The sequence below is a fragment of the Chiroxiphia lanceolata genome, chromosome 2 (genome assembly GCF_009829145.1).
Source record: "Chiroxiphia lanceolata isolate bChiLan1 chromosome 2, bChiLan1.pri, whole genome shotgun sequence".
Classification (NCBI taxonomy): domain Eukaryota; kingdom Metazoa; phylum Chordata; class Aves; order Passeriformes; family Pipridae; genus Chiroxiphia; species Chiroxiphia lanceolata.
In genome coordinates this window covers 52,068,920-52,089,633 of record NC_045638.1, presented here as the reverse complement: position 1 = coordinate 52,089,633, position 20,714 = coordinate 52,068,920, and the positions used below count along the sequence as shown (strand labels likewise).

At 39.7% G+C, this 20,714-nt stretch overlaps 1 protein-coding gene across 6 annotated transcripts in view; it reads right to left on the bottom strand.

The window, feature by feature from the left end:
* Positions 1–20,714, bottom strand: part of KLF12 (Kruppel like factor 12) — a 245,234-nt gene that overhangs the window by 183,021 nt on the left and 41,499 nt on the right. The window contains exon 1 of one of the 6 annotated variants that reach the window (XM_032678679.1): positions 16,750–16,769. The exons of the other annotated variants lie outside the window; for them this stretch is intronic. The gene's annotated coding sequence lies outside the window, so the exon portion shown is untranslated. Of the gene's footprint in view, positions 1–16,749; positions 16,770–20,714 lie in introns of those variants that run through there. 6 annotated transcript variants of the gene reach the window in all.

Genomic DNA, 20,714 nt, shown 5'->3' with positions numbered 1-20,714 from the left:
TGGTTTTGTTCTGTTGCTTGTTTTTTTTCCCAAAACCATTATACCCTGACATAGGTTTCCATAGAAAAGAGCATGCAGTTGGCCAAATGCAGATGAACAATTCATTAATCAAACACACAACCTTCACTCCATGTTCCTCCCCCTCCTCACTTTAGAAGGTTTACTCCATGACTAAACTTTCAAGGAGTGCTTACACAGTTCTACAGTAAAGGCTTAGAAGAATAAACATTATTCTTTACAGGGTCTTTTATTAGACATTAATGAATTACTCTTAACTGAACAACTTCGAAGACAAGTCCCAGACCTTCTGAGTCTTCAAGATGAATTCCAAAAACAATTTGTTCTCCCTACAACTTATGGGTCTGGTTTGACAAGAATATTGACAAGATAAAGTTTCAGTGAAAGATGATGTCTTTCAGTAATACCTAAAAACCCCTGCAACTGCATCAATGTACACAAATGAAATTAGAAAGTGTATGTGCATAATGACGCATTGTAAAGTTAGAAAAGGATAGTTAAACTCTGGAGAAGTAGTGGAGTCCTTAAATGATTTAAGTAATAAATCTGTAGTCAGTCTAGAAGAGTGCAACGAATTGCAGGGAGCAGAGGAAAACAGAGCAAATCACTGCATCCTCCTTGACTTGCTATTCTAGAAGTAGTAAGCTTCGACACTCAGTTGTCTGGATAGCTCTGAAAGCTTGATACTCCCTTCACAACTCCAGCTAAAACAGAATGACATTGTTTTTCATTAGATCCAAATAAAACAAATACTGATAAGCACAGTCACACTTCACTTTGGACAGCTTCTCTGACATACGGAAATGTTCATGTTACAGTACACACACGCGGCACAAGGTCTGCTAGTTTGCCACCTTCTCCTCACACACAATTCAAACTCACATATTAGAGTTACAATTTTATTTACCAGCCTGTGCATAAAGTCAAAGGACTCAGTAAGCATGTTGCTGTTACAAGAATTATAACTTTACTATATACACACACATATATACATTTATGTATATATTAATATAGAAACATGCACTTATACAGCCACAAATTTTTGGTGAATTAATTTTTAGTAAACAGTCTGAAAGAATCTGCTGAAAGCATACTTTCTAATGTATTATTCAAAACACAGGCTTTTCAGCCAAGCTGTTAAATGTAACTATGTTTCTGAACCCGTAAAGAACTCCAATTAAAAAAACCTCATCTTTTCCCCTACAGACTTTATTTTTCCCCGACCTTCTTCAGCAAAACAGTGTCTATTACTCTCCAGATAATGATTATCCAAGATTCATTCTCATAGGGGCTTATGAACATCTGAAAGAAATTATAAACCAGTAAAATTTAAAACTGGTTATATCTAATTGCAAGTTGGGATTATGTACATTGTGTTTCTACATTTTGTTTATACTTCAGATAAAACAAATGTGATTAAATGTACTAAAAGTGAAGTCAAACGGAAAATGAAAAGTAGGGTAACCCCACAGGAAAATTGCTTGTGCTTCAAGTAGGATAAGAGGGAAGAGACTTGCCAGTGAGTTTGCCACATCATCACAGTGGGGAGAGGGATAAAGACCAACCCCTCCAGTAAATCTTCCATCAGAAGACTAGATTGTCACTACAGATGCTGTACAGAAAAAGACAACTGTAAAGGTTTCCTACTCTTATTTTGCCCTGACAATATGGATTAGCATTATCAAATGCTATCACCCACTCCTCCCTACTGGTTTAACGCCTTTACTTAAACAAGTTTTATGTTTAGTCCAGAATTGAGCCAGCTCTTCTTATGGTACACACAGCAGTACTTACTCTTTCTTCTCAAAGCTGCAATATAATCTTTTACATTCTAACCCATTCGAAAATAAAACAAGGGTTTTCATTTTCTGTTAAGAGGTTACTGAATCCCAGAGACTGCAAGAAGAACAAGTAATCCCTGCACTAGTACACAGTTATAAATGAAATAACCAGAGCTTAAGAACCAATTTCTTTAGGAAGTCAGTGAAGCATCCATTTCCATGTGGACTGTGCATCTGATGTTTCTGTGTGATGGCAACCTCCAGACGACCTGATCTAAGGGAGGGTGGATGAACACCTAAGGTCTCATGCTACAAAGTCCAAAGAAATGAGCACAACTTCATTGGACACTTGTGCCAAAATCTGCTCTTGGTTAACTCACCTGTAGTGAGCAATGCTATAGTGGTTTAGCCTGTAAGAAAGTCTGAAACTTACAAATGTCTGATTAATGCTACCCTTATGTGGCTTAGAACTTTGTAAAGAGTCTCCTCATAGTTGCCTTCAGAGGGAACACCAGGACAATGGAAAAATCAGAGCAGGAACAAAAAAATGTAACACTGTTTATATGTGGTAGTTTATATAAATTCTGGCATGTTTTCTCCTTTTAGACTGTACAAATTGTTACAAAAAGGTTAGAGAACAGCACTAACCACCATCCCACTGTGGACAAAATAACATGCAGCTCTCCCCTTACCACAGTGTCAAGTGCTCTGTGCCAACTTTCACAGCAAAACCACTTAAAGAATAAACAAAACCAGAGAAGTTGTGCCCATTAAACTTCCTTTAAAAAAGGGAACAAAATCATTCCCACGAGCAGCAGAAAAAGTTAACCAAGCTGTAAGTTTATACATCACCGGAAGGTGGTTGTAAAATCAATGCTGATGTCTCTGCGGCTGGCACAGGCAGCAAGAGCCAACACCTCGTTTCACCAAGCCCCAGCCTGGAGATGGCACTCAGAAGTACCCAACATGTGCAAATTCCACCTCACTGTGTCAATCAACACAAGTTAGCAAAAACCCAAACTGCTCAAACAAACCTATTTTGCTCCTCCAAAACAGAGGCAACAATAAGTAAGACATGGCCTTGACCTCTCTATCTACACAGGTACAGCCTCTACTAGAAGACAGGCTTCCACAATTTACCCCAAAATTGGGAAAAATGAGCAAACAAAACCAAGCAAATGTTGTTCCAAGTTGTGATATGCACTGAAGAAACCCAACCATCCTAATCTTCAGGCTCAGAGTAATGCTTCCAAGAAAAAAGAAAGTTACAATCTGAATGCATCGTGCTCTACATAGTGGGTAGTAATGTTCAGCTCCTACTCCTGCCTTTGCACAACCCACAGCAAATTCCAACACCACATTCATGATAATTAAGACCCCTTCTTTTGCTTTCTATTAAAAACATACCAATAATTATTTTTTTTTCCAAGAAAACAGCACAGTAACTATCCATGTGAATGCGTAGGTACATATTCAGGCTCTAAAACAGGAGTACTACATGATACCAGTGATGTTATTAATCAGTTTAAGGAGCCTATTTGGCTGGCATCCCACAAATGTGGGTTATAAGTGTCTATATTAATGGGAAGGTACACTCTCTTAAATTTATCAATTCACCACAAGTGTTTCAATTAATAATTTTTAATGTCTCTTCTCCTAGCCTATCCTGTCTTGAAAGTGCAGACTGGCATTATTACTAATAACTATCCCTACGCATATTGGAAGTAAAAGGCTCAGAAAAGGGAGAAATCCCAAATCTGTCAATACAACATTCCCATCAGGCACTGACCAGCTCGAAACACCTTTATTACCAAACTCAGCAGCTACATATCTTTAGTAATTTGAAATCCAGAGAAAGTCACTGTACTGTACATGGGCTCTTGATGCCTTTTAGAGAAACAAGGAGAGTAAAATTTACCCCAGTACTGTTCCTGGAGAATTTCTACTGAAAACTCTCCATCCCAGCATTTCAAGCTTCCCAATATATGGTAAAGCTCAGTGCAAGCCATGATTAACCCTGGGAAGTGGTACATGTGTTTGGAGATCCACCCAAAACATACCTGGTCATATTCCATCAGCCTCCCTAGGTCTCACTGTTTCTCTCCTTGTTCTAATAGCCCTCATATTTTTAACAGGAAACTCAGTTGGTCTGGCTATTTTCCTGTCCTTTTTTAGTTAGAAATACATTTGTTTCTCCCCTACCTGACAGCTTCCCCCCATCACTTAATTTTTTTTTTTGGTGATGGGGATGGTTGGGGAATAATTCATTGTATTATTTCATGCAATATTCCAAGGAGGGATTAATCTGCAAATCTGACTACATACTGAACTGCAAAAACTAAAAGTAGTCTGATTTCAAAGGGTAACTTATAACTTTCCAGTCTCCTACTGAGATGACTGCAGCAGCCTGCAGGACTCACCATCTGCATGCAGTAAGCCAGTGCCATTTCATTCAGCAGACCAACATGGGCAAACAACCACATTAACCGTGGCTCGGCAATTATTCACATTCACAGCCCAGAAACTATGACCTGAAGAGCAACTTTATCTGCTAAAGTTCTTGCCAGTTGGCGGGTTCATCTCACCTACTGACAGACACCTACACCTGCGCTAGCTGCCCTTCAAGGCTCTGTAGCTAAAGGAGACAAAGAGGCAACGTAAGGGCCTGAGTCACTGTCACTGCAGCCAATCCAGCAACTGCTTTTGACCAAAAGGTATTTTAAATAAAACAGTACTTAGCTGTCTGCAAAGTGAAGGGTACTACAAGTTTTAGGAGCTCTGGTTTTTTAAACAAGTCTTGGGTTCCTTTGTTCTCCTGATCAAATGCTCCAAATTCTTAAGACTTAAGAATTAGTCATTTTCAATGGAGCCAGGTGGACTTCGAAAAGCATCCCATTTTTACACAAGCTTGGAGAAAACAAGGAAAACCAAAAAAGTAACCTGAACTGGTTAAACACTATTGTAAAGCAGAAATTGGCGACACCGTCCATGCTAAACTTCCTCTATACCAAAGATCATCAGTTACATGGACACCACCACAAAAAAATTATTACAAAAATCAGAAATTGAGGATCGTAAGGAACTCAAATTGCTTGGTTTATTAAACAAGAGACAAAACCACTACAAAGTCCTGCATTTCATGGAAGAACTCACAATTGTAAAGAGCAAGGATTTTTACCCAGCTAGGCCAGGCTGTTGATCCCGTACTCTTGTGTCACCCCAGCAAAACAAATCAACCCCAAATTTATGTTCTCACCATTCCCATTACAAGCTAGCAACTGGACTCATTGTATTTAATTATCTTTCATGGAAGAGGGTGCAACAATAAATTAATAGATGTCATTAATCAATAATTTAACAACAACAAAGAGATACGAATACCAGAGGCAATTACGAGCAAGGAGAAACTTTTTCTCTCCCCCCCAGCCCCCTGGTCAATATTCCAGGTGTAGTAAAAACAATGAGACAATATGGATGCTGTTTTGAATTAAGTTAGCCTCAAAAGACTTCTACCACAAAACCATCCTTCCCTGACCACCACAATCCATAACCCATACAAACTGTCCTCAGAGCACCATGCATTACATGAACAACTAGACCCACCACTTCTGAGGATTCAATTCAACAGTTCCTCAACAATCAAAGCTTTTGTTTTTCTATCAATTCCCTTTGATTACTTTTTTGATTTGCAGGTAACACCTGACACGGTACATGACTTTAAATGCTTAACAAAGCAGTTTAACTGGCAATACGAGACACACATTAGCTAAAGATGCACCTGGAGCTGTATCTATCTTCAGCTTAATGCCAGGAATACACTTAACTGGTATTTTGAAATTATGAGAAAGCTCCTAAATTAGATTAACTATTGAAAAATATTTCTGTAATTAGATTATGTAAGAGATAGCAAACAGCTTCTGCTATTATAATCATACTGATTTTTAGCAGCTGCCCATCATCTATCATCAACGTCACAAAGTTCCCCCAGCCTTTTCTACCAACTGCTTCCTTTGGTGACACAGTTTCTTCTTTCCATGTTAACCAACACAGAAAGATTGCAGTTATCCAGATCTCAAGCCTCAAGTGTCCTCCCATCTCTCAGGTTCATGATCCCTACAGTCACCCTTAAGACACAGCCACTACCAGTTCCTGCTACCCCTGACACCTGGCCTAGGCATGGAAATGCTCCCCTCCTGACCACTGGACATCCTTTTCCACATCCCTCACTGCCAGGACATGCTTCTGGTAGGTGAGCTGGCAGCCTCTCCAGCAGTTGCCCCCATGTACACCCCTGCACTGGTGCCACAACTAGCACCTTCAGCCACAGACTTCAGGGGTCTGATGCTGTTAACCAGACCACCCCCTTTTCACTCCATGGAGTGAGCAATCTCACATTCCATTGCCTTATATTCAGCAGTTTTAAAAGAGTTTAGAATTATAATCTGAAACAAAGCCATGAAGAGCTTGCGAACCCAACACTCCTCTGTCACTTGTCCCACTTACCCTCATCACTCCTCTTACCACAGCCCTCCCTTGAGTTTCCTTTTCGTGCACACCACTCATTCACTGGCACTATTCCAACAGCAATCCTCTTGGTTTCACTGAAACTGCCTCTATTTCTACTAGAAAGACAAATCTTGACTCCATCCTGCTGTTTAATCCACCACTATGAAAGATTTCAAGGTTTTGTTGTTGGTTTCTTTTTTAATACAAAACCTAATTATTTCTTCTATATCAGGAGTTGTACTCCTGATTATTCATTAGATACAAATATTCTCTGGTCTACATATTTTGAGTTTTCAATATCCTGAACTCACTGTTAGCAGCAGAGATGGCTGGTGCTACCTACTCCAAGACACCATCAAAACAGAACTTGTCAAACATGATGTTCTCCTACTGAAAAGGTTCTGTTACTGAAAAGGAAGCAATTATAACAGCATCACCACAGGAGCAAACTTCAGTTAGTAACATCACCACACACAAACAAAGTACTGACAGCAGTCCAGAGGCAAACAGCAAATATCGCTGCATATTGCACTATTAAGACATTCTGAAAACAGTTTTATTAAAAATAGAGGTAGCTGCAACAGTCTTTGTAAGAAACATACAGAATACTGCAAACAACTCACACTTCCACAAATGCAAAACCAAAAAAAAAAGTGGCCAATGTCATCATCCTAATGATAACTCTACAGGATGCAACTTGATAGGGGTTATCACAATTAAGATTTTGTTAAAATGCTTGTTACAAATATCCATTTTTAATTAACTGTAATTCAATCCTATTACATGAAGCAGGTTATAACTTGATGATTTTCATAAAGCAATGGATTAGAAAAACAAAATAAATGTTAGCCTCTTGGGGGAGAGAGAAGGAAATAAAACCAATTGTAATGTATATGGGAATAAGGAATAGAAGTCAATAAAAATAAAAATCACAGATTTTGGATACACAGATGAAGTTTTATAGATAATAAAAAAAGTAAACCACTGAAAATAAAAGCCCCCTCAGTGTACATTTACAGTTTAAAAAGAACAGAACAAAAATCAGTGTTACAGCCCTGAAGTTGATACATAAGAATATATAAAAGTGAAAACAATGTCTGCTCTACTAGATCCTCCATGGCTTAGTTTCAGAAACAAAAACTCATGCAAATACTTGTACAAACCCACAGAGGGAACGCGTATCAAAGAGTTGAAACCCAAACTGCTCCCAGCAGGGCCATATTCAGCACAGGTGTATTTATTTTTCCTCCCCAGTCCATCAGGCCTGGTACCCAACCAAAGGTTTACAGCTGGAGAGGGTTAATAGGGGCAGGCTTCTTGCATTTAAGAGCCATTTTCATCAACTCCATCGCTTTTATTTAGTCCTGCTTGTGCATTACCATCAGATTATTTTGCTTTTCCAGCTGCATCTTCCAACCTGACACATGGAGGAAGCCTGCTTTTCTCATCTCTCTTTCCTTTATCAAATGACCAAGTGACGATAAGGTGAGATCGGTCCAGTGATCCATCCGCCTGTCTGTTTCCACGTCCTGCTGCGCACAGCAGGCACGCTACAATACAAGTGTCAAGCAGTCAAGAAATCTCGACAGGCCTCTAATCTTAAAGGCATCAAATATAGTTAAGTCATCCTCTTCTATGGAAAAAATCTCATGGACTGGGGCCAGCAGTTAAAAGGGCTTTGACAAGTGGAGAAGGATTAGAACAAGCCAGTACCATTTCAAAATGAAAAGCAGAGAGGTCTGGCTTCCTAACAAGCAAATTCACCAAAGAGCCACAAGCTTAACTGGAAACATGCAGTAACTGAACCTGCAGTATGTCAGCAAACACAAAGTAAGCTCTTTCAAATCTACTGAAAGAAATAATGCTGTATTTTCTTCAGTGTTGTTTTTCTTATCAGCATTTGAAAAGAGGCTACAAGGACACACTATACTGAATGAGTTCAGGAGGAGTGCATTATCTAAATACAGAAGCACATTTGTATTAATACCCAGGAATGATATTCACAAACATCTTCTTACTATCATGTAAATGCCTTCAAAACAAACATCTCTAGGCTGTACCAGCGATGCAGAAGTCTCACAGAAGATGCTCTTCAGAAGTCTCCTGAGGACGAGCGTGCCAGAAGGCGTGACAGCAGTGCCTGTGTGTCTTCTGAGCTTTCTCATACTTTGCACCCAGCACACTCAGATTATCACGGTTTCCGGATTCAGAAAGAGAAGGACAATAAATTCTCAAGATAGAAGGCTGAGAAGACAGTCATAACATGTTGTCCCCTCCTCTTGATGAGGGCTACAAAGACAAGTGGCTGTGTCAAGTTCTACCTCTCTGGGGCTCAGCTTCCTGCCTCCCGTTTCTCAAGCTAGACCAAGACAAAACACCTCTTCCATAGAAGTGAGGGGCATTAATACTAAATTAAACAAATACTAAACTTCAAACAGCTGGTCAACATTAGCTTAAGCTGAAGCTGCCACCACCCTGGAGGCATTACCCCACAAGACCATGGCATTTCCTGAGCTGTTCTCAAACTGAAAGAACTTAGCAGGAGTGGGTGGCACAGCTAGGAGAGCATGTCCTTTCCTCCACTCCTACCAGCAGTGTGCCAGATCGGAATCCTCATCATCTGGCCCTTCTATGCTTTCACAGTTTCATTTTCTCTGTTGCCACCTGAAGAGAAATTGTGAAAAATAGGATAGAGAAAACTTCAAGAGATCACCTAGTCTCTCCCCAGCAATTTGCAACACTGTGATTACCTCAAAAAAACATTCCATCTTGATTATATCCATTATACACAGGCTTCAAGAAGAGAATCACTGGACCTGCAAAGAAAAACTGCCTGTAACACCAAGATTCATCCTAATTCACTCTGAAGACAAAACATCTGCTTTAACTTACCACCACGACCACAAAAAGAACAAAAATAGTCAGTTTATGCAGGCTGGGAGCATGCCAGAGCTCTGATATTTACTTCAATTGTTCCTAAAAACATCTATAAAGTAAACATTTTTTCAACAGAAAATTAGCATTAAACCCCCCACAAAATATGACTAATTACAATACATTCTCTGCCTTTTAAGGATGTTTTTCAGATCAACTACCACAGATGATGTCTGCAAAATTATTTAAAGATGAAAAGCAGTATAAATTATTAAAGTTTTAGCATTCAAGAACGAGAGAAGTTAAGAAAAATATATTTTCATTCCTCAGATAATACAGTAGTCTTTTACATTGAAAAAAAAAGTAAATCCATACACAATAGCAATCATTCCTCCAGCTTCTTTAAAACAGACTTCGTACACAAGCTTTGTGATCCATGCCCCCCCAAAACAGGAGTGACAAAAGGCAGCTCCTTCATGCAGAAGTCCGTGTTCCCCTGGCTAAATTTATTTTCTCAGAGAGGCAAGGCTATTGCTAACCTTAGTCAGATGAAGTTTCCAGATACCACTGAACTCTCATACTGGCACATCTAGGTCATTACAAAGTCTGTGGAGCTGATGATCTAATTGGTTGTGATCTCTAGTGAAATATAAAAGTCAGTACTTGGTCCATGTATTTTTTCTATTTTAATGCATCTCAACTCAAGGTATGTAAAGACATAGTAAGTGCAAATCTGTATGCAGGCTGTATGGTGGCAATGAACAGTAGTGAATGCATTCAACACTATTCTCACAACTAAAACAGAAATCTTTTTAGTACAGTAAAAGGACACATGAAAATGAAGACACTCTCAAGGTAACCACATGCAGAAGTTGTTATTACTATGTACAGACACTTACAAATACCTCTGATCTCTTGGGATTTGGTTATATCCAGTTAGTAACACCCAGAGACTCACCATAAATAATACTAGGATTTTTCTTCTATTGCATACACGAGATCTTGCAAACAATTTTTTTATTATTATTATAATTTGATCATACAATGTTAACATAGTTTTTGCAATAAGGACCTTGGCTATTTAGATATACTCTAATGGGTAATGGTCAGACAGAATGCTTCCCTCCTGTACTGTGTCATAGGGATGCACTGTCTGAAAAGGATATTAATAAATCCATTATCATAAGCATTCACTGATACGGAGCAATTATGTAACTTTTAATTATCTTCTATGTTATAGTCACATAAGACAGCAATACTGTTAAAAGCAGTAACAAACATCAATACACACTTGTGAAAGACAAAGCCAGACTAACAGGAATGGAAAGGAAATAGCAGGAAGGAAAAAAAAAAAAAAGAAAGACTCAAATGCAGCTGAGAAGTAGAGAAGAAAAATGAATACACGTTTACTGCAATTCACCCTACCCTACTGCATTTGTGTTTTCTCTGCTCCTCAGTAATGGAAACATAGAAGTATTAATGATAGGACAGACCATCTAACTTACTGTCACCAGGGAAGACATCATCAAACCCTAGAGTGTAAAACTAGGGTTCTGTACAATAGTGCTGTAAAAAGACTAACAGCTATTCAAGATACAGCAAATAGAAAATTAAATTTTACGTTTATTTTGCTTTGTTAACTTCTCTGTGTAAGTCTAATATTTTTAATAAGATTTTTTCACGGGAGTAGCAGAGGATTTCAGCAGCTGACTGCTCTTTCGTGCGCTCATTACTGACTCTAAAACAGGTGTATTTGTGAATTTTTGCTTGCTTGCTCACACTCTGGTGCGCCAGCTTTGTCATTTTTAGCGATTCCTTCCTGTGTGAACAAGCTTGAGCTCAGGGTTTTCTTTCACACGCCAACAGGAAACCCTGCCAAAGTCACAAACAGTGTGTGGGGAGAGGTACAAGAAAGCAGCATGACCAAAATTTCACATTACTTCACATTGAAAAAGACAACCAAAAAATAAGATAATAGCTGAGCAGTCTAGAAAAGGAAGGGTTAAAATTATTATCTAGAGCAAAGCAAAAAAACCCACTATGATTTATCACATACATCAGAGAAACTGTTCTTTACCTCCAACTATTGGACTACAAAGCAGCTGAAAAAGCAGCTAGACCACTGGCCTCACAATATATTCACCAGCTACTCAAAGCACTACTAACAGTCAATTTCTAGCTGCCAATACTCATAGGCCAGGACAGAGTTTCAGCAGATGTGCAGGTGACAAAATTTGGGGAAGCAGTGAGCACACTCAAGGGCAATGCTGCCATTCAGAGACATCTCAGCAAGTTGGAGAAATGTTTTGGCAGGAACATTGTCAAATTCAGCAAAAGCAAATGGCAGGTCCTGCAGTTAGGGTGGAATAACCCCAGGCACCAGTACACGCTGGGGTCTGATGAGCTGAAAAGCAACTTGGCAGAAAAGGAGTTGGGGTCTGGATGGATGAAGAGTTGACCCTGAGCCAGAAATGGGGCGTTGTGGCAAAGAAGGCCAACAGCCTTCTGGACATTAGGAAAAGCATCACAAGGAGGTGATCCTTCCTCTCTGCTCAGCACTGGTGAGACATCTGGAGTACTGGGTCCAGTGCTGTGCTTTCTAGTACAAGGCAGACAAACACAACAGGTAAGAGTGTAGGACAGGTCACCAAGCTGGTCAAGGGCAGGAGCACATGGTACTTGTGGCCAGGCTGTGAGAGTTGGAGCTGTTCAGCCTGAAGAAGAGAAGGCTTGGCAGGGAACTTAGTGGTGTCTGCAACTCCTTAATACACTGTAAAGACAAGAGAGCCTAACTCCTCTCAGAGGTGGGGGAGAACATGACAGAAGGTAAAGGTCACAACTGCAGCAAGTGAAACCAGAAAAGAAGAAAGTTTTTATGATAAAGGTCATCAAAAACTGCAACAGATTGCCTAAAAGAGTCACTGAATCTCCATCCTTGGGGATGTTCAACACTTGACTACCCAATGGTCAGAGCACATCACTGAATTCGGCCTTCCTTTGAGCACGGACTGGATCAAATGAACTGCCTCCAGAGACACCTTCTAACCTATGTTAGTCTACCATTCTGAGGGGTTTTTTTCCTCTATATACAAGATTTCTTCAGTCATTAAGACTTTAGCAATAGAGTTTTTGCGAGTATATTAAGATCCCATTCCGGTGACACAAATTTTTAAGACCCAGAGTTCAGAGGAGCTTCACACAAGTTTTAGCATTCTTAAAACTGTAAAGAAAAAACCCCTCCAAATTACATTTTCCTTCTAAGCTGCTCAAAAAGAAATGCAATTTTTCTTCAGAACACCTAATCATGAATATGCATACAAGTGTGTCTGTAAAAATATATATTGTGTATTTATATGTATTTTATAACATATCTTGAAACCTCCAAATACTCATGGCATTCTGAAGAGGTAAAAAACACAGCAGCTTGATATTAAAGTACTATACCACAGAAATACAAATCACACAGTTAATTCTCACTGTTTATTGTTTATCTCACTGATATTTCAGCTTTTCCATAATACAAACTGTATTTTAAATCAGTGACAGCGTAGCGGGTTTCCTATACTTGTGATGCCAACTGGCGGAACAACAGCTATAGCCACAGCTTATACAGACACCAGAAAAGTGACAGTATGTTTTTAGCTGAAAATAAAGACCTGCATTACTTGCGTGTCAAATCATGTGCCACGACTAGAACACACTATTAGACTACATCTAGGGGACTCCAGTAGCTCGGATCAACCGCTCTGTCAAAGACTTTGAGAACTTGCAAGATGTGAAAAGCGAAGTCATAATTCCACCCGTTTGGGTTTTTCTCTTCTATGCACACATGGTATGTTTATGTAAGCATGTATAATCCATCTGAGATATAAAATATATGCCAAAAGGAAATTTCAAGTTTCAGATTTTTATATACAAATGGGGAATACAAATCACATGACGAAGCAGAAGGAGGAACAGATTTCTGTAGTTTCCCATCATCTGTGATCAAAGCATCAGGACACATACATGATATTAATCACCCAGGACTCCACAGATTGCATCAGCAGAATTACATATGGAATCCACAACTATTATTATAATTTGATGCTAAAGTTAGACTCCACACAGTACTGAGGACTGGGAGGACGTATTCAGTTGCTTTTTCCCTTCAAAACTGGTGCAGCCTCAGATGATATATTCTTTCTTCCTTCTAGAAAGATAACACATTGTCCAGGTTGTGTCTCAGTTCCAAAATACTTAATAACACTAAAACCGTGGTTCTCAGCAACATTGATAGTATTTTTTTTGCAATGGTATAACTCATTTCATATAAAACCAGAGAGAATGAACACAAAGCAGACTGTGGAAAATTTTGCCTGCATTTCAACTGTAAATCACGAAGGTCATGCTTGGTTTCGGGTTGTGGGACATATCTATCCTTGGGAAATATCTCAAGGAAAGCAAAGTAGCCCTGCCTTGGTCCAGCTCAATACATGCACAGCACCTTTGGGCATCCATCCAAAGCAGCCACTGCCTTCAGCAATGGATGCTCACCAGCATGGCTCTCCATGAACTATGCCATCAGGTCCCCAAGGGCAAGCAGTCATACCTAGGGTATGGATAATCAGCATTCAATGTTTTTGTATAAGCAAGCAGCAGCTGAACAACTCGCAGTGGTGCTCAATGCAAAATAACAAATTCCCACAGAACCCACCAAATATCCAGTTCTTTGTACCATAACCATCTGCATTGCAACAGTAATTGTAAAGACAAACACAATATTATTTTTTAAATGATCAGATCACATACTAACAAAAATATACAACTCTAGAGAAAAAAAAAGAAAAAAACCCTATACCGTCAAAGAAGAAGAAAAAAAAAACCCACAAAAGCAAAGCATCCTCTTTCTCAAAATATAGTCACAAGACTTAGATGTTTTAACTTTTAACCCACATTCTTCAGGAGAGGGATGGAAGGAGGGAGGATAAATACATGTCGCCTGAAACAGCTTAATTATCTAGATTCACTGTTACACTACTATTCGTAAAATACAAAGCCAGTTTCACCCTCATGGATTTTGAAGTGGAAAACACAGGCAATTCAAATTAATTATTATATTGCTAAGTCATAATAGTATTAAGGGAGGTACGGCAAACACAGTTTTACATATTAGCTCTCACTGAAAAATCAGAGAAAAAAATCTTTTTGACACTTTTTTAACCACACTGCATAAATATAGCCCAAGGCAGGGGGAAAAACATACGTTGGTCTAGGTCAGATTTTTAATATGAAATTTGTAACTAATCCCTCAAGATAATGAATCAGTAATGCTACAGACCTAGCGTTTCCTTCTTCTCATACACAAACATGCTGACTCAATAGTGTGAGGTGCCCAGGACATGCACTGAACTTGGGAACATGGGCTGTTTCAGAGGCCAGCAAAGGTTTACTCACTGTCTCCAAGAATCAGGTCCCTTATTAAAATCACTGCTGTGATGCAATTTACCCAAAAATAGGTTTTGACTGTGGCAGTAAAAGTTTCAAGACCTTGATATAGACTGAGATGTATCTAATAGATGAAAGCTGTAATTCAGGGAACTAGCTGTGACTTAAGTTTAATTATTTCTTTTGCTTCTTGCATGCAGGAGTGTAATGTCCTCTTAAGGAATAATCCAGAGCCAGCACAAGGTAGTCCCCAACTGCAGCTGTTTTTCACGCTGTACCACCTAGGAAACCCTTTGTACACCCCAGCCACAGCTTCCTCTGTTTTAAAACAGAGCAGCAACTCTACCAGAAGACAGTCATGTTTACGGCAAAGAGCACAATTCATCGCAACAGAAGAACACATCTAAAAGCATGGTGAAACCAGCTCGTGCTTCCCCCATCTCCACTCTCAACTCACATCATCAACTCTTGGTTCACCACCTCTGATGTTCATCTGAATACTTTGGAGAACTAAGGTCACCAAACGGGCAACTCTATAATCGACTTTTTTAAATAATTAGTTGTCAGCCAGATTAGTCAACTGAATCTGCTTGCCCAGAGGTCAAATCAGAATGGGAACCAACACACGGAAGGGAGTACAAATGGAAGGAGAAGGGGACATGGAGACCACTGCTTCTGGCACAGCAGGGTGCAGGGTTTGCTAAGTCTGTCTCATCAAAACTGTATCTGGTGAACAAATGGGAGAACACGCAAACTGCTGTTACTGCAGAACTGAAAAGCTTTCCAAAACTTTTTACATTCCTCATTAATGGCATGAAATTTTTAAATAATGTAAGACGACAGTTTAAATTAGTGTATCAAGACATACATGTCATACAGACCATTAGCTCCCTTTTTTGGACAATATGCCATTTTTGTAATATAGCTGACTTCCTTGCAATACAGTACAATGTATCTTCTCCAGTCCTGTTAACTTGTTTTCTACAGGTAGCAGGTAATTTATAACTGAAGTGACTTTATTTTTGTTGAGATATCCTATGCTAAGTTTCTGCTCAGAACACATTTTTACGGCTGAGACTTATCAGTCCCTAATAACAGGGATTTCCAGTGGACATATTTAACTATAGACGGTAAAAGAAATATGGATTTTCAGCGACTTAATATTATCAAAAACCTTTATTGTAACAATATAAAAAGAAACGGATAGTTCAAGGTAAACCATTATCTACAATCACTTCCATAGATGTCCTATCTTTATGACTGCTGGTTGCAACCTTTTTAAGGTCCTTTCACTGACAGTGCTTATCTCAGCTTTATTTTAAAAGCTTTCTCTTTTCTTCCCCCCTCTTTTTGCAATGAAGTACCCCTCAAACTACAAATCAAACTGCTTCATTTTTACTTTGTCCCAACGATTTTTTTCCACCAGCTAGCTATTCATAATCCCAACTACCTTCTAATATCAGAACAACATAAACTCTGATGTTTGGAAGGCACAGTTACTCAGTTTGTGGAAGCTGGGCATTATTTGGCACACACAAACAAACATGAAGACCAGATCCAGTACACAGCAGTGTCTCCACCACAGTTTCAAGCTCACAAGCATCTGATCCTTAAGCTCCAGCACTCAGAAGCCCATGTTGGGGATTTTATGCATTGGAAGAGAGAAGCATCTCACAGAAGCATCAAAGCCTTCGCCCACACTTTTAAGAGCTGAACAGGATCAGCAAAGTCCTAAGCCCCAAAAAGAGGCTGATCTTAAACCCAAATCCTCTGTACAAGGTACCAGATCCGTGGTTCCCACATACAAAGAACAAACATTATTCACTTGAGAAGAGCTGACAATTTCAGTCTTCTAGGCTAAACCAAAGTAGCAATAACATGGGGTTGGCACCACTCTACACAGGCATCAAAAGATGCAGAGAGGACTAAACTGCTCCTCCCAGGTCAGTGGGATTGATATTAGCTCCTCCCAGCCAGGAATAATAGATTTACTCTTCTAGAGGCACTGAGAAGCATGGGACAGCATGACCAGTCATGTATTTAAGGTGAAGGTGGTCCCACCTTCCCACAGCCATTTCATGCATTTGGATATCTGCTGAAGGAAGTTGCTAAATTCCTCATTCAGGTCCAGCCCCATGCATACCTTGGATTACCATCACTGGCAGACACTAGGTGGCCTTGCCTTGCTCTGCAATTAGACCAGATCCTTCTCTGGAGCTCCAAGAACAGCCACTGGGGCAATAATTTCATCAGCAGTTCAGTATACATTGATTTTCAGTAGAATTTAGGCAGTCACAAACTTTCACCTTGGAAGATGATGATGAACAGACCAAGCCCATTAGCCTTGCAACAAGGAGTACAGTTGCGCAAGAGCAGAGTCATCTCCTCCAAGTCTTCCACTAACAGAAGGGAAAGAAAGAGGAGGAGATAGCAAGTGGTAGCAGTTACCTTTAGAGACAGGAGGAACAGCAGCAGTATAACCTCTTCCCAGGAAAGAAAAAGGAAGGACAAAGTAAAGGAAAACAGCACTAGAAGGATAAACATGAGAAAGAGAACAAAGTAAAAAATAGTGGGCAAAAGGAGGAAGAACTGGGTGAGTGACAGAGAGAGGAAATACAAAAGAAATGGTGCACATTTCTATCACTCTTTCAGCATGGAAAATTTTAAGTATTTTAAGAAACTTCCAAATACTCCTCTGATGAAACAATGGCCTTTTAGCTGTTTGTTGAGTGTAGTGGGTTTTCTTCCTGCTTCTACTATTACAGAAATGGTTGGATCAGAAAGTTGAGTGAGTTAACCACAATCAGGAATTAAAATGAAGTTATCGAGGCAAGCTGTATCTATTGATTTTAAGTGTTTTTAAATAGCAAGAGCATCTTGCATATGCATACTCATGAGCAAGAGACCAGAACGGAAAGAGACACAAAAAGGTGCATGAGCCATGAAAAGAAACCATCAGACAAATATAAGACACTAGAACAAAGATGAGTCAGATATGGAAAAAGATGAAAACTGCGTTTAAAGAAACGACAGGATGAAAATATTCAGAAAAATACAAAATTTCAAGTTACTGAGTGGTAATGCTCATGCTTTCCTTACTTCTACAATGTACATATCTGGCAACGTCTTGTATTTATAAGCATAACAAAATGGTGACAGGACTCGTAAGAGTACTTTCATGATATCAAAATTTATAGCTAGTCTGGATTTTTAGCAAACCAGTGGCAAGACAGAAAAAGGAAGTAACATTTACTGTACCCATGCTCCAGCTCTGCAGAAGCATGGGAGCCTTCTCTCCATACAGGTTTCTGCTTTACTTGAAGGACAATTTTTTTGAAAACACTAAGTTGTTGGCAACTACATCAACCTCAGTGGAAGGAGTCAAATCTTCACCAAGAAAGATCCATACCATCCCAGAGATGTTCCTGCTTTCTCCAATCCCCACCTGACAGTGGCCAGTTAAAGCTCTGGATTGCTTCTAAAGCCTGGGGCTAGTTTTATTTTCTCCACTACTAACCTCAGCTAGAAGTGGAGAGGTATTCTGGGTTGTTCTGTATTTTCTGCTCTCCAGCTAGCAAGTATCTTGGTTTCTTCCAACTTCTTTGGCTGTTTTCCCATACAGGTGCATACGTACATAATAATTACAAGAAATCCCTAAAAGTGTTAGTCTGAGTATCCATGGAGAATTACAGTCAGACTCAATGATCTCAAAGGTCTTTTTCAACATAAACAACTATGATTGTTTTTTTTTCTCTGTTTGTCTCTCTAATCTTTCTTCAGTCCAGTGAAAAAAAGTTTCAGAATGGTAACAAAACTTTTCCTCAAACTGCATGGCAAGGATTCTTCCTGCAATAACTCTTTCTCTTCAGATGCACCAGCTTCACTTCGTATCAGAAGTTGCAGGGATAAAAAACATGCCCAGCCTCAAGAAACTGCCAAGGGAAAGAGAAAAACACAGGATTGAACTGCAATTCCCACCACTCTCCACGAAGCGACACAATGTGTAGACAACTGCGGGTTTCAATCACATCTCCTCCTCCAAGCTCCACCGCTGAAGAAGATGCTGCCCACTGCTGCTGAAACTGCTCCAGCCAGTGGTTACCCTCCCTTCAGATCAGATATTCAAGTTAGGGAAGGATAACGCACTCAAATCCCAACATATCTGAGTATGTAGCAACCTATGATGAAGCAACGTTAGGGTATCAGGTTTTTGATGGAGCTCCTGGAACACAGGAACATGGTCTCACATGGTAATTAGTTTGTAATTTGTATGTTTCTGACTGGTTTAGTTCCAAAGTCTTTATGTAGTAGCTTTAGAGATATTTTTAAGAGCATATCGGCCATTCAGACACATCCCATTGAGAACCAGAGTCACATTTATTTGTCTCGGTCATTCAGACAATTTGAAAAATCCTATTTTTACGTTATTTTTTGCCATCACAGTCTATGTCTGTCTCCCCCTGGTGTTAGGCATCTAATCCAAGTACCCAGACGGGGACATAAGATAATGTAGACTCTCCCTACACACAATTTACACGGGGACAGGCATCTCTAGAGGTAATCACAACCCACCGGAGATCTAGAAGGGCTTTTTAGCTTTCTCTTGACCACAGTAGGAACATTGTGCTGACTACACCTGAGCACAGTTCCTCCATCAGGTGTTAAACGAAATAAGCCTAGGTCACCTTCCCTTACTGTTGTCTTTCATATCCATATACATACACTATACATATTCATGTATGAGTACCTACAAATACATACATATACACATGTATGTACATACAGACACACATAAATAAATACAGGCACTTGAACATTCTTCAGCAGAACTGCTTTTGGTACACTTGCACTCAAGCAGTAAGCTGCTCTTGCAAAGAAATTAACTGATACAAGTCAGGACAGACTACTATTTCTCCCATTCACCTTTACAGAACCTCTAAGCCTTTAGTGGGTGCAGGTGCTTCTCCCAACAGCTGGAGTCATACACAGCAGAAACATTAATCCAATTAAGTTAAAAAATATATACTAGAAGAAATAGTTACCACAGATTGAAGAGAAATAGAGATGTGCAGTTTTGCAGATCACTCGTGAACTTGGCAGTACCTTCCTAATGATCACTTCCGCTTGCTTTCCTGAGTTGCCAGTGGAGCCAAGACCTACCTAGTGCCTGCCTGCAAGTGAGTAGAGCGTTAGTAAAGAAAGTCTTTGCATTGGCACGTGGGTTTGCCTCCTAGCTCCCAGGCAAGGGCATTTGCAAGGCAGCATGGCTCTCACACAGTTAAAGCTAGTAGACATGTGTTTGGCAATGTGGAATCTAGCAACAGGAATCAGCCAAAAACACTGTTTTGCTTCTGTTTTTAACATCAAAAACTGGCACTCTGCCCTGCCATTACAGCAGGCTGCACCAAGATGAGACAAGAGGGTCCTTTGCATCCCACCTGGCTCTGTCCACTCACGTCGTATTTACTAGACCTCATGGAGATAGTACTGCAAAGTCAAATTCTGTATTTCTACTTAAAATACTGGTTATATTTTTGTGGGGCACTCACACCATCAGGTAGCCAGATGGAATCACAGTCTGTTAAAAAGAAACAAACACAGATCAATAACTACAGTCTGATTTGTGTGCTTTAAATATTGTCAAAACATGCACCAGGAAAAGGCTGGTGGACTTCACAGCCCACAGAGCTTGACGCACTCCAATACTTCATACAGGGACCCAGTATCCACAAGAGTTAACTATGGAGTGTCTGCACGTAGACAAGACACATAAATAAATAAATAAAGGATGGGGAGCATTTCATATTCTTTCAGACATTTATATTTAATGATCTCTATACAACACAGTCTACAGTTCTCCCAATAACAGAGCCGTGCAACATGTGAACGAGAACAGGAATGCATGAACTCTGAGATCAACCCCTAACTCTTCTGGCTTGAAATTGAAAATAACAGTCCCTTCCCTATTGATTTTCTCCCTCCTCTTTCATTTGTGAAAAATTGATTTTCCTCAGCTGTGTTTGCTGAAGTGTCCATACCTGCAGCTCACTGCTTGCTTTAATCTTTGTATTTGTTCATCCATACTTCCAGTAAGCCATGTCAAATAAG